This window comes from Oryzias melastigma, linkage group LG9, assembly GCF_002922805.2.
Source record: "Oryzias melastigma strain HK-1 linkage group LG9, ASM292280v2, whole genome shotgun sequence".
In the NCBI taxonomy this organism is placed as follows: domain Eukaryota; kingdom Metazoa; phylum Chordata; class Actinopteri; order Beloniformes; family Adrianichthyidae; genus Oryzias; species Oryzias melastigma.
Window position 1 is genome coordinate 29244336 of NC_050520.1, and position 10983 is coordinate 29255318.

The 10983-nt window shown below is 40.3% G+C and overlaps 1 protein-coding gene across 2 annotated transcripts in view; it reads left to right on the forward strand.

Annotated features, from left to right (window-relative positions):
- Positions 1 to 10983, forward strand: part of sema4c (sema domain, immunoglobulin domain (Ig), transmembrane domain (TM) and short cytoplasmic domain, (semaphorin) 4C) — a 118708-nt gene that overhangs the window by 34459 nt on the left and 73266 nt on the right. The window contains exon 2 of one of the 2 annotated variants that reach the window (XM_024275806.2): positions 8101 to 8220. The exons of the other annotated variant lie outside the window; for it this stretch is intronic. The gene's annotated coding sequence lies outside the window, so the exon portion shown is untranslated. The remainder of the gene's footprint in view (positions 1 to 8100; positions 8221 to 10983) is intronic. 2 annotated transcript variants of the gene reach the window in all.

A 10983-nucleotide genomic window follows, 5' to 3' on the forward strand; every position in this document is an offset into this window, starting at 1 on the left:
GTCTCTCATTAAACTGACATGTCACCCTAATCTACCTAGTGACACTACCAACACACTTTTCTGGAAACACACACTCCCCACAACCTACACACGTCCAGATGTGGTTCCATGTCCGATTAATGCGAGAGCCGAAAGTTTCTCGACTAAATCCCTCTTTTTTCTTTACCGACTTTAATAGAAAGATTAAGTTCTGATTAGCAAAGTATGGTCATCTTCTAAATCTACAGTCTCCGAGCAAACAGATATCATGAGTGAGCTTTTTCTTCCCTGATCAAAACACTTTTATTCATTTATACTGTGTAAACATGTTCCTTTTGCCGTTTCATCTCCATGATACACATTGTCATCTTTTGATTACCGCTCAAGGATAACACAAAAAGTTTCCCTGAAGGACTTTTGAAGTTTCAAATTTGATCCTCTTTTCTTTTAAGTGACACTTAGCAGACGTTCTCTGCTTGATGATTTCACCTTTTCTCTGTAAAACACTAACAAGGTAACATCAGTAGATATTAATTACCAAAATCATCATTCTGGGTTTTTTTTCTTCCTTTTTTGTATGTTGAGTTGTTATTGCTACTTTATTGGCCTTTTTAAAAACACATTATGTGTCCAAGGTTTGGCTGTGTCAGATCTTTGCCTTTTTCTTTTTCAAAACCAAATGTTTTTACTTAAAAGAGGCAGAAAAATATGATGGTATGTTAACGTGTTAATATGAAACTGTGAAGAGAAACAACTAGACAAACAAAATAAAAATAAAAACTAAAGTAATTTGCATCCATTTTGAATTAAAGTCACCTTATTTATTTGTTACATTAACTCTCCAGTTATTTTGGACTAAAGTTTGCAGAGTTTCTGTCTAAAGTGTTGAGCATACATTAAGATTGTTGCTTAAAATAGGAATTTCTGTACACACGAAGAGTATATTTGTATAAACCGCTTTTGGATTTGGGGCCAAACTTTATTTATATTGATCATATTACTGACCCACTTTCTGATAATTGATGACATCTATAAAGAAAATTAAGCTTTAAACTGCATTTCTGGACATTTTTATTCAAATTGCTGTGAATACGGGGCAGCTGAAAAAAAAATACAGTTGGAAAAAGATTGTATTTGTGATGTCACAAATGCAATGGGTTGGGCTAAAAGATCCTTGCTCTGCTCCATTCTGATGCATCCACTTTTAGACTACTAGATCCATATATGTTTTTCTCATCACTTCAATCAGACTCATTTTCATTTCATAGGTTACTCAGACTTATGGCATTCAAGATGTGGTGTAAACTCGTTTACATTTTATCTAAGTACGTAGCTTTTACCATTATCATGCCAACTGAATTAGTCTTAAATCAACCCTTCACCAACTCACTATTCTGCTGTCTACAAAGACCAAAATCCTTCAGATACGAGAAGGTGTGCAACTGAAAACGTCGACATGTTGCTTCAGATTACCGGGACAATATCTTTCATTTTCTCCCCAAGCGGAACGCCAGCTCAAATGTCAACTGGCCCACCGGGAAACTCCCCGAGCTCCCCTGGCTGGCTGCTGCGACTGTGCAAAGGTCTTAACCCAGACAATCATTGCTGTCATTTTGCGGAGCTGTCCTCTGCTATGCACCCATTGTAACTCAAGTAACCTAAAACCCCCCCAGCATCATTTCATCATGCTTCTCTCTTAGTGGGATGTGATTTTAAAGCAATCTGGTGTAATTCTGGGGGGAAAAATTGAGAACATTTTTTTTCTGCCCGCTGCTTCTTCAGCTTAGCTTACACAGCAGGTGCTGCTCGGTATTTTGTGTCCACTAAGGCTCTGTGGCTCCTGGCACAGTGAGAATAATAACCACAGTTCCTCAGCTCCGAGCAGCATCCGATGCCAGAAGCAGTGACGCAGGCTCTGTTCTTCACACAGGAAATGAATGGACAGCAGTGTCTCACTTTGCAAAAAAATAAAAAATTCAAAATCACTTTGTCTTGTTAAGAGCAGCAATTTTGCATTAGTTTGGAGACACTAGAACGTGAAAGCTCTCGTTAACCCTGCCAAAAAAGCAGTCGCTGCAATCTGACGGCCTGCAGTGCCAGAAGCTTTGCTAGCATCTGTTTTCTAGTCCGCGCTTACAAAGTTTGGAGCAGAAATTCCACTTTTTTTTGTGATCCTGGCAAAGTTATCATAGGCAGATAAAAGAAGAAAAATAAAAAAGTTTACCACCTCTTTCAACATTAGCTAAAACATTATTTACTTCCTGTTCGGAAAAATAGTTAGCTATGAATAACAAGCTAACATCAACTTGAAATAATTTGATTTGTTTTTCTGTCTATTTTATCTTACACATCAAGAATCATCCTTCTATATTTTATTATACTGTTTTTTAAAGCCTTCATCTTGGAGGTAATGCAGGTAATCCAGCTAACGTAGCCTGCATTAGCCAGCAAGCTAACGCTTTAGAAATGCCAGCAATTTGACCTTTTCAAATGCTACTAAACTAATTTTTTCCCATTTCAGACTTCACTCTTCATCCGTAATGGCAGCTAATTTGATTGAGGTCATTTTAGGCTTTTTACATTGAGCTGGAAAAACCTTTTACCTGCTAGCGATAGCTAACAGACTAAATTAATAAAATACGGGTAATGCATCTTCAAGGGGGAAAACTGGTGTAGCAAGCAGAGGAAAAAATATGAATTATCTCCTCTCCTACACTCTATTTTCATTGTAATGCTAAACAGTGAAGAAAAAAATAAAGATTTGATGCCTTTCTTTTGCATTTTACCTACCAAAAAAGGTGGCCTTTACCTTGGTTAAGCTAATTCATCTGTGGGGTGACCTATAAATTCATGGTGTGTAGTTTAGAAAGTCTATAAAACAAAAATATGGTTGCGGAGAATGACAGCACCCATCAACTTATGTAGAAAAAGTGGAAGCTAGACGGCACCATGAAGACTGATGCTGCATGTTGGTCAGGCATTGTGTTAACTGCTTCCTTAGCTGACTTTTGAACAGTTCCATGAGAGATTTGAGTGAAATCTGATTTAGTCAAGTAGCCAGTGGCAAACGATGGACCGCCTTAAATATTTGATCATCTTTTGGTCTGTTGGAAAATTGCTCGCAGTTGTCCTTTAATTATAATTATGTCATTTTTAGCCAAAATCATAAAACCTGTGTCATTTTCTATGACATAGGTTCTGCAGAGCGGCAGTAGTTCATTCACCTCTGTGCAGTGAGCGTCACCGTTTCAGAGAAACCCTGCCCCACATAGAACGTGACTTTTTATTCCATCCTTCTAGAGTCTGAACTATTAAGGGAGTGGATAGACTCTGTATTGGTTTCGTTTTTAAAATGTTTTAGTATTCTGTATTAATGAATGATTTAAATTTGGCTATGTGTGGCTTTCTGGAAAGACATAGATTTTTACGTTTAGGCTGCTATTGTTACACTTCTTCTGTTATCCCCACATCAGAGAAGAAAACACTTTAAAGACCCTCAAAAGAAAAAGTCTCTCCTGCTATATGCTACCTTCACACCGGCCTTGGCAATCCACGTTCAAGCATTCACTTCAAATGTATATGCGCTTTTAAAGGTTTCTGCGTCGGTGGATTAGTTTTCTGGCTGTAAATACAAAATGTGCGGCCATAAAAATTTAAACCAGTTGAACTTTGACTATCAGGAACTCTGATTTGTTACTGACGTGTGGATAGCATTCCATTAAAATCATGGAAGTGCCAACCTTTTAAAAATTGGTCACAAAGGAGAAATGAATAATTACAGTTTGTGCATGGCTTGAATTATAGGACACCACGTCTTTCATATGTCGTAATACAGCTGTAAGAAAAAAATTGGATCAAGTTTTACCAAATTTCTCTTTGAGCCTCTTCAAACTGTGAGTCTATGCACTAGTATCGGGTAACGACAGTCTACCGTGAACACCGTTTTTACTAACCTGGTACGTAGCTCGTTGCCCGCCCATTGTGTTTTGTATATTTCGAATATAAGCTTTTTTTAAGGAATATTTTTCACCTATTCCTGGTTTGCAACAATTTGTACAAAGAAATATTCTGAAATTTAATTTCAAGCTAAATTTTCTTTATACATGTCCTCCATCATCAGAAAAGATGCTACAAGAACACTTTCATCATAGTGGGTCTTTAGGTTTGGTCAGTAAATCACAAGGGGAAGTGGTGTAGAACACTTTGGGGGTCATAGGTGAGTCACTCTGGTGCACAAAAGCTTATGAAGTCCAGCTTTAAAGCAGCAGCCCCTCTTCTGAAGGGCTTGTCTGTGGGTGCAGTGATGCAGAGCGCTGGCAGCTGGCTTTTGCTGCTCTGATCACTCTCTGAACTCTACCAGATGTTCTCCAAGATGGACTGTTGGTGTGTGTGTGTGTCGTTCGTTAGGATTTGCCTCCCTCTAACAGGGAGTGGCAGACGTTTTGCTGGACTGGATTGTCGCGCGCTTCTTCCAATCTCGCCGCTGATTAGAGCTGCCGCTGCTGGCGTGCAGGCGTCCCCGCGCCGTCCCACTGAAGTCTGGCTCGCTCTCAAAAGCTTCGGTCTTTAAATGCGATTAGCATCCCATTGCAACGTCTTGTGCGGCTATCAAACACCTGATTGGAGAACGGGACTTGTTTAACATCATTTCGCCTTTTATTTCGCCCGTCGGGGGGGCTGTCGGTTTGGACAATGTCACATTTACAGCAGAGCAATTAAAAGCCCGGGAAGCCACAATCGGGCCTGATGGAGGCAGAGGCGGCACACGGGCGCATGCTCAGGTGTTCCCGCGCTCCCTTTCATGCTTGTGTACAGCACACCCACACATGCATGTTTTACAATCATTATGCAGGCGATTAGCTCAAAAAAGTGCAGCTTTAAGCTGTTAGTCATTGCTGATTCACACAGCAGCTGGCTGGCTTCCTCGCAGCCAGTCAAAGTGCTGCCTGTCCAAAACTCACAGGCAGCCGGCAGCTGGAGGTTTGGGATGTGTGTGTGTGCAGGTGTGTGGCTTTTGAACCAAACCCTGCATTCTCATCCAGCTCGACTTCTTACTCATGTGTGGAGCGTTGCAGTTCTGGATGAAGTGGAAGGTCGAGGTCTGGACAATTTAGTCGTAGAAGGGAAAAAAAAGTCAGCAAAGATGGTCGACATGCTCGTGTAAATCTGTCACCCAGCTGCATTGATGGCCAAACCAGTGGCCCCAGTAACATATTTCATTTTACTACGACTTCCTTTTTTCTTTTTTTCTTTTTTTTTCAAAAGCTTCAGCTCTCATGGCAAAAGTGCTCACTCAAGGGTTAAACTTTCTACCAGACGCCAATAACTCACACACAACTCCACTCATGCGGTGAGTTACTCAGCAGCGCGAGGCTCCAGATTAAGTCTAAATTTTCAGCTCACAAGCCAAGTATTTTCACAGGATTGCCTTACAGAACGTTCTATCTTATACAACAGAGAATGGTTCATCTCTGTACTCTGTTCTGATATGTTAGACTTTAAAAATGTCAGCAAAAAGCATGAAGGATTATGGTAGAAGCTTCGATTTTCCATATCTTTTTTATATTTTTTTGTTTTTATCCGTCTCCATTTATGTGTCAGTAAAAGCTTGATGAGCGTCTCCATTTTCCCGTCAGTAAAGTGCAGCGCTGCTAAGTGCTGCTGAGCTTCCAGCTTATTGACTGCAGAGAATGAAGTCTGACGGCGTGTCTTTGTGTAACACTAGCTGACCGTGTGTTCCTGACAGAACCCGCTTCGCCATCAGCGCTCCCGTTGTGATTAGTGAGCCATCGATGTTGACACGAATCTCAACGGTGTACGACAACACGGCGGCGGGGGCTTTGCTGTTGGTCATGTGATCTGCAGGATGACTCATGAGAACAGGAGAGGCTTCGGAGTTCAGACGACTGGAAGAGTGGGGTCTATAGAATAATGTTAGGACCACTGAAGCAGCTAAAACAAATCGTCTCTAAGAAATTCATCAGTGTTTCTGTTATCCACAAAAATTATGTTGTGTCATTATTTTCAAACTTCCTGTGTAAGAGAACTGGACCAATCAATGTAACATCAACCATAGAAAATGACCTATTTTTGGCAAATGGCATATGGTGGCACTTTAACATTAAATGTTTGATATCAGCGCGAAACTGACAACATAAAACATACAAATAATTGTGTAAAGAGTCGAAAAGTCACAGTAGTTCAAACAGTGTGTTATTTCCTTGTTGTCAGCTATGTCTCTAAAAGGTTTAAATTCAACAGACAAATTTAACCAACCAATATGCTGAAGTTTTTTTGCCACATCATTCCTCACAATTCCTCAATTACCAATGTTTTTAAACTATAGGGCATACCAAATTAAAAGGCATACCGTCAATAAACGATTTGCTAATTTTTGTCATTTGTACGAACTATAACTACATAAGAACTATAAGGCGCACTGAGTGAGACAAAAACTTGCAGAGAAGTCCATCAGTCGGTCAGACTTTATTTACTCATAGCCATTCTACTACTTGTTTGTAACATGCAACACGCTAGCTACGTTATAAACATTGCCCACGTTAGCAATGTTAGCATATTAAGAACACCTGTAACTTTCTCTGTTAGCAACATGTACAAAAAAAGACTCATACCACTAAAACACACAATGCTGTGACTATGCTAACTCTCAATCTTGTTAGTATCAGGTAAAAACACAGTGAGACACGCTACACTTTAGCCATGTTAGCCACATTAGCATAGTCACAGCACCTGTATATCCCAACCATGTTTGCAAAACGTAGAAAAACAGATTGATACAGCTAAACAAGGACTAAATTGGTCCATTTTTAGTTTATAAAAAGTGTACTTGAAAGTATACTTAATGTACCCTTTCTGGTTTACTATTAGTTTCCTGGCAATAAACTTTAAGTTTATTCTAAGTTTATGAAAGTTTACCAAAGTTACCTTTCTGGCATACTGTTTACTGAAAATAAACTTCAAGTTTAACTTAAGTTTATTAAAGTATATCTAGAAGTAAATCTAATGTAGTTTTTAGGGTTTTGTTGTAGTTTATAAGTAATACACTTCTACTGATTAGTATGGAAAAATACATTTTCAATATACTGGAAATATCACAAAAATACATGTACTCCACTTTTTATCTTGGGGAGATGGTGGTTGGTTATTTTACAGAGGAGCTGTGGATCCAACAATTCCGCTCAACTTTTGATGAGCTGTGTGACGCTGTGAGACATTTGTGGGCCTTGCTAAGCATCGTATTCGGTATCACGTGGTATCATCTAATTCTTAAAAAAGTGTTTCCAGTACATGAATTTCAATATGCCTCAAAAACCTCCTCATTCAAGTGCAAAGACTTTTTTATTTATTTATTTTTTTTTTTTGTGTTTCCATCAGGGAAATTTATTCTAGTCGATGGAAACACAACTATTTTTTCGTAGGTTTCTAGTCTTTTCTTTAATGTAATTATTATTTTTCCCCAATATTTACCCCAAAAAAAAATTTATCTTTGAGATTTCATGACACTTAAAACTCACAGTAAATAGGAAGTTCCATCAAAAACAGCAAAGACTGTGTCGTGCTGCTGATCCATTTGAAGCGATCATGTCACATCTTTGTGAACATTTACCTTATATACTTTTTCAGACTTATACAAACAATTTTTTCCAGGAACATAAAGAAAAAAAAAAGTGCTTGTCTTTGTTTTGAACTGAATATAGTCAATTAAAAACACTTTTTTGCAGAAGTTTGCTGTTAAAAGAACATTGATTTTGAGTGTGTCTCTACAGTGTGATGTAGACAGGTTGCCGTGTTGACAAAGAGATGACAGTTCGCACTGTCAAGTTCACGGATAAGTGTAGAAATTTAAAATAAACAGCTCTTATTTGTTGTCATGGTGACAGGGATCCAGATTCAGTTAAAGTTCTGCAGAAGAGGGGGGTGTGTTAGTGTGAACTGTTGCACATTAGAATAGAATTTCATCTGTTTGTGCTCTCGGCCCGTGTCTGCAGGGAAGAACTGAGGACAAACTGAAAATTATTAAAGCCGCCTTGTCAATCTGAAAAAAACGGAGAAACATCCACCCCCGTCGCTCATTACAGCTCTCTTCTGCTTCTCCTGCAGGCCGATGTGACCCTCATCCGAGTCAAGTGTTGCTGCTCAGCGTTTCACGGAGACGCAGCACGCCAAAGGGGCGCTTAAGAAGAAAGCGCACGGCGGTGCGAGGGAGGAGAAGCAAAACAAGTAAGGAGGAGAGCCAGAACAAAGGGTGGAGGGAAAAAAAACAGACAGTCTTTTCTTCCCCCGAAACCTTTTCTGCAAACAGCCCGGTGGGCAGCAGGAATCAGAGAGGACGAGAAAGATGTGAAAGCGAGGAAGACGAGGAGAGTCGAGGCAAAGAGGGGGTCGGGGCTGTCAAATGTGGACGTGGAAATTATAGTCATTTCGGGGACTCCCAAAGAGAGGTGGTGGTGCAGGAGGGAGGAGGAGGAAGATGTTCACCGGAAAAGAAAATGTGGTCAGGATGATGGATTTGAAATATACCAAGTATTTGTGATGAGGGGGTTTGGTGACCCCGTGACCCTGAAAGGAATTCAGGGGATTAGGAGGATTGATGGATGGATGGATGGATTAATGGATGGATGGATGGATGGATGGACAGATGGATGGATGGATGGATAGAAGGACAGAAGAAAGAAAGGAAGCATAGCTGGATGAACAGATGGATGGATAGATGGATGGACAAAAGGAAGGAAGCATAACTGGTTGGTTAGATGAATGGATGGTAGCATAGATGGATGAACGAACAAAAGGAAGGAAGCATAGGTGGGAGAACAGACAGATGGGTGGATGGATGGACAGACAAACAGAAGAGAGGAAGCAAGTATAGCTGGATGGACAGACCTTCAGATGGATGGAAGGTAGCATGAATAGATGATGGATGAATGGATGGATGCATGATGGATGAATGTATAAATGGATGGATGAACGAACGAAAGGAAGGAAGCATAGCAGGATGAACGGATGGATGGATGGATGGATGGATGGATGGATGGATGGATGGATGGATGGATGGATGGAGAGATGGATGGGAGGTATCATGGATGGATGATGGATGAACGTACAAATGAATGGATGAACGGACGGACGAAAGGAAGGAAGCATAACTGGATGAACAGATGGATGGATGGACAGACAGAAGAAAGGAAGCAAGCACAGCTGGATGGATGGACGGACGGATGGTAGGTAGCATGGATCGATTATGGATGAACGTATAAATGGATGGATGGATGGAATGACGGACAGATGGATGGAGTGACGGACGGATGGATGGAAGGTAGCATGGATGGATGAACGTATAAATAGATGGATGGATGGAGGGATGGAAGGAAGCATAGCTGGATGAACGGATGAATAAATGGATGGATGGAAGAAAGGAAGAAAGTATGGATAAAAGGAGTCATGTGTCACAGTGTATGGGAGAGACTCCCATGATTCACCTGGATATTCCCTGACAGACTGAAGGAATAGGCGGCAGCCCGACCACAAATCAGTGTCTGACGGGTGAAACGAAGTCTTTGAAGCTGTCGCCAAACGGGAACAAATGTTGGTTTAATCTCCCTAGTTATCATCTGAAATTCACGTCTGAAAGCAACATGAGTAAATCACACCTTCAGTGTGACTTTCAACAGAGACTTCCATAAATGATTGTCAACTCCTGCTCAGTAATTCTGTGGATGTTACACACGACGCCTTATGGCTTCAGTATAGACCTACAGGCTATAGTTTCAGATGGGGTGGTTTCAGGTAACAAATCCACATTTAGACACGCCTATAAAGTCAGTTAATTAACACAAAGTTGCTTGAAATTTACAGAGTGAGCACCAACGGCGATGCGCTACATTAGACCTCTCTATAATAAAGTCATAATGCTTAAATGACCACAGAGCTCGTAAAAACGGCGTCGTGATAACCAGAACTTTCATCTCTAAACCCAAAAGCGTGTCTCCCGCAGTGGAAGGGTTATTATCCTTGGGTCATTGTGTTTGTTGGTGGAAAGGACCATTTATTATCTGCTGAAAAATTATGAAATAAAATGAAAAATTGAAGTTGTAAGCAGAGTGGAACAGTTTGCCACTGGCAGATCCACTTTGAGGAACCAGTTGATCACTAAAGTACAGGATCACTGCAGTGTGTGTTTGATGACCTGATACAGGTGATAGGCCCATTAGCCACACCCACAATGCTGGTGAAATGTGCATGAGTGGTGCTCTAAACAGTTCTAAGAAGCCAAAATCCCATTGACATTCGTAGAGAAATAAAGAGCTAATACTCCGTCATTATTTGTCAGAATAAGCATTCTTGCTCTCATACAATGAACTGACCAATCAGAGGCCTCAATAAAAGTATGTGGTTTGAATCATTTGATTGACAGATTTCATGGAATGGGTATATCCCATTGGGTATCGCCCCAGCGAATTGACTTTTACTGGTTTGGTAGATATTTTTATGCCCTTCCTGACACAACCCTGTACTTTATCTAGGCTGGGGACCAGCGGTGAGACCCAAACTTCTAGGTAAAGGGCATTAAAGTATGAAGATGTGTTATCCTCTAAAGATCATTGAAGGAAGTTTTGTGTATCCTCTCTTTAGTGTCATATAGTGACGGATGATGACGCCCTCCATGAAAGTCACAGTTGGTTTTTCCCCAAGAGTTTTTTTTTTTTTTAAACAAGTCCTGATGTGTAAAATACTTCTACTGAACTCCTCTAAAAAAGTACTGCGTGTTTGAAGTTGTGCACCAACAGCACAAATACACACTTGTGCAATAACAATTAAAACTGCCAAAATGCACACATACAAAGTCGAGAAGAGAAAGCCTGGAGCAACATACTTCTGTTCTTTTATCCTTTTGTGTATGTGTGTGTGTGTGTGTAAGTGTGTGTTTCTCTTTCGAGCACAGTCACCCTCGCGCTCTAATAATTCTCTCTATCTGTGACTTTCACA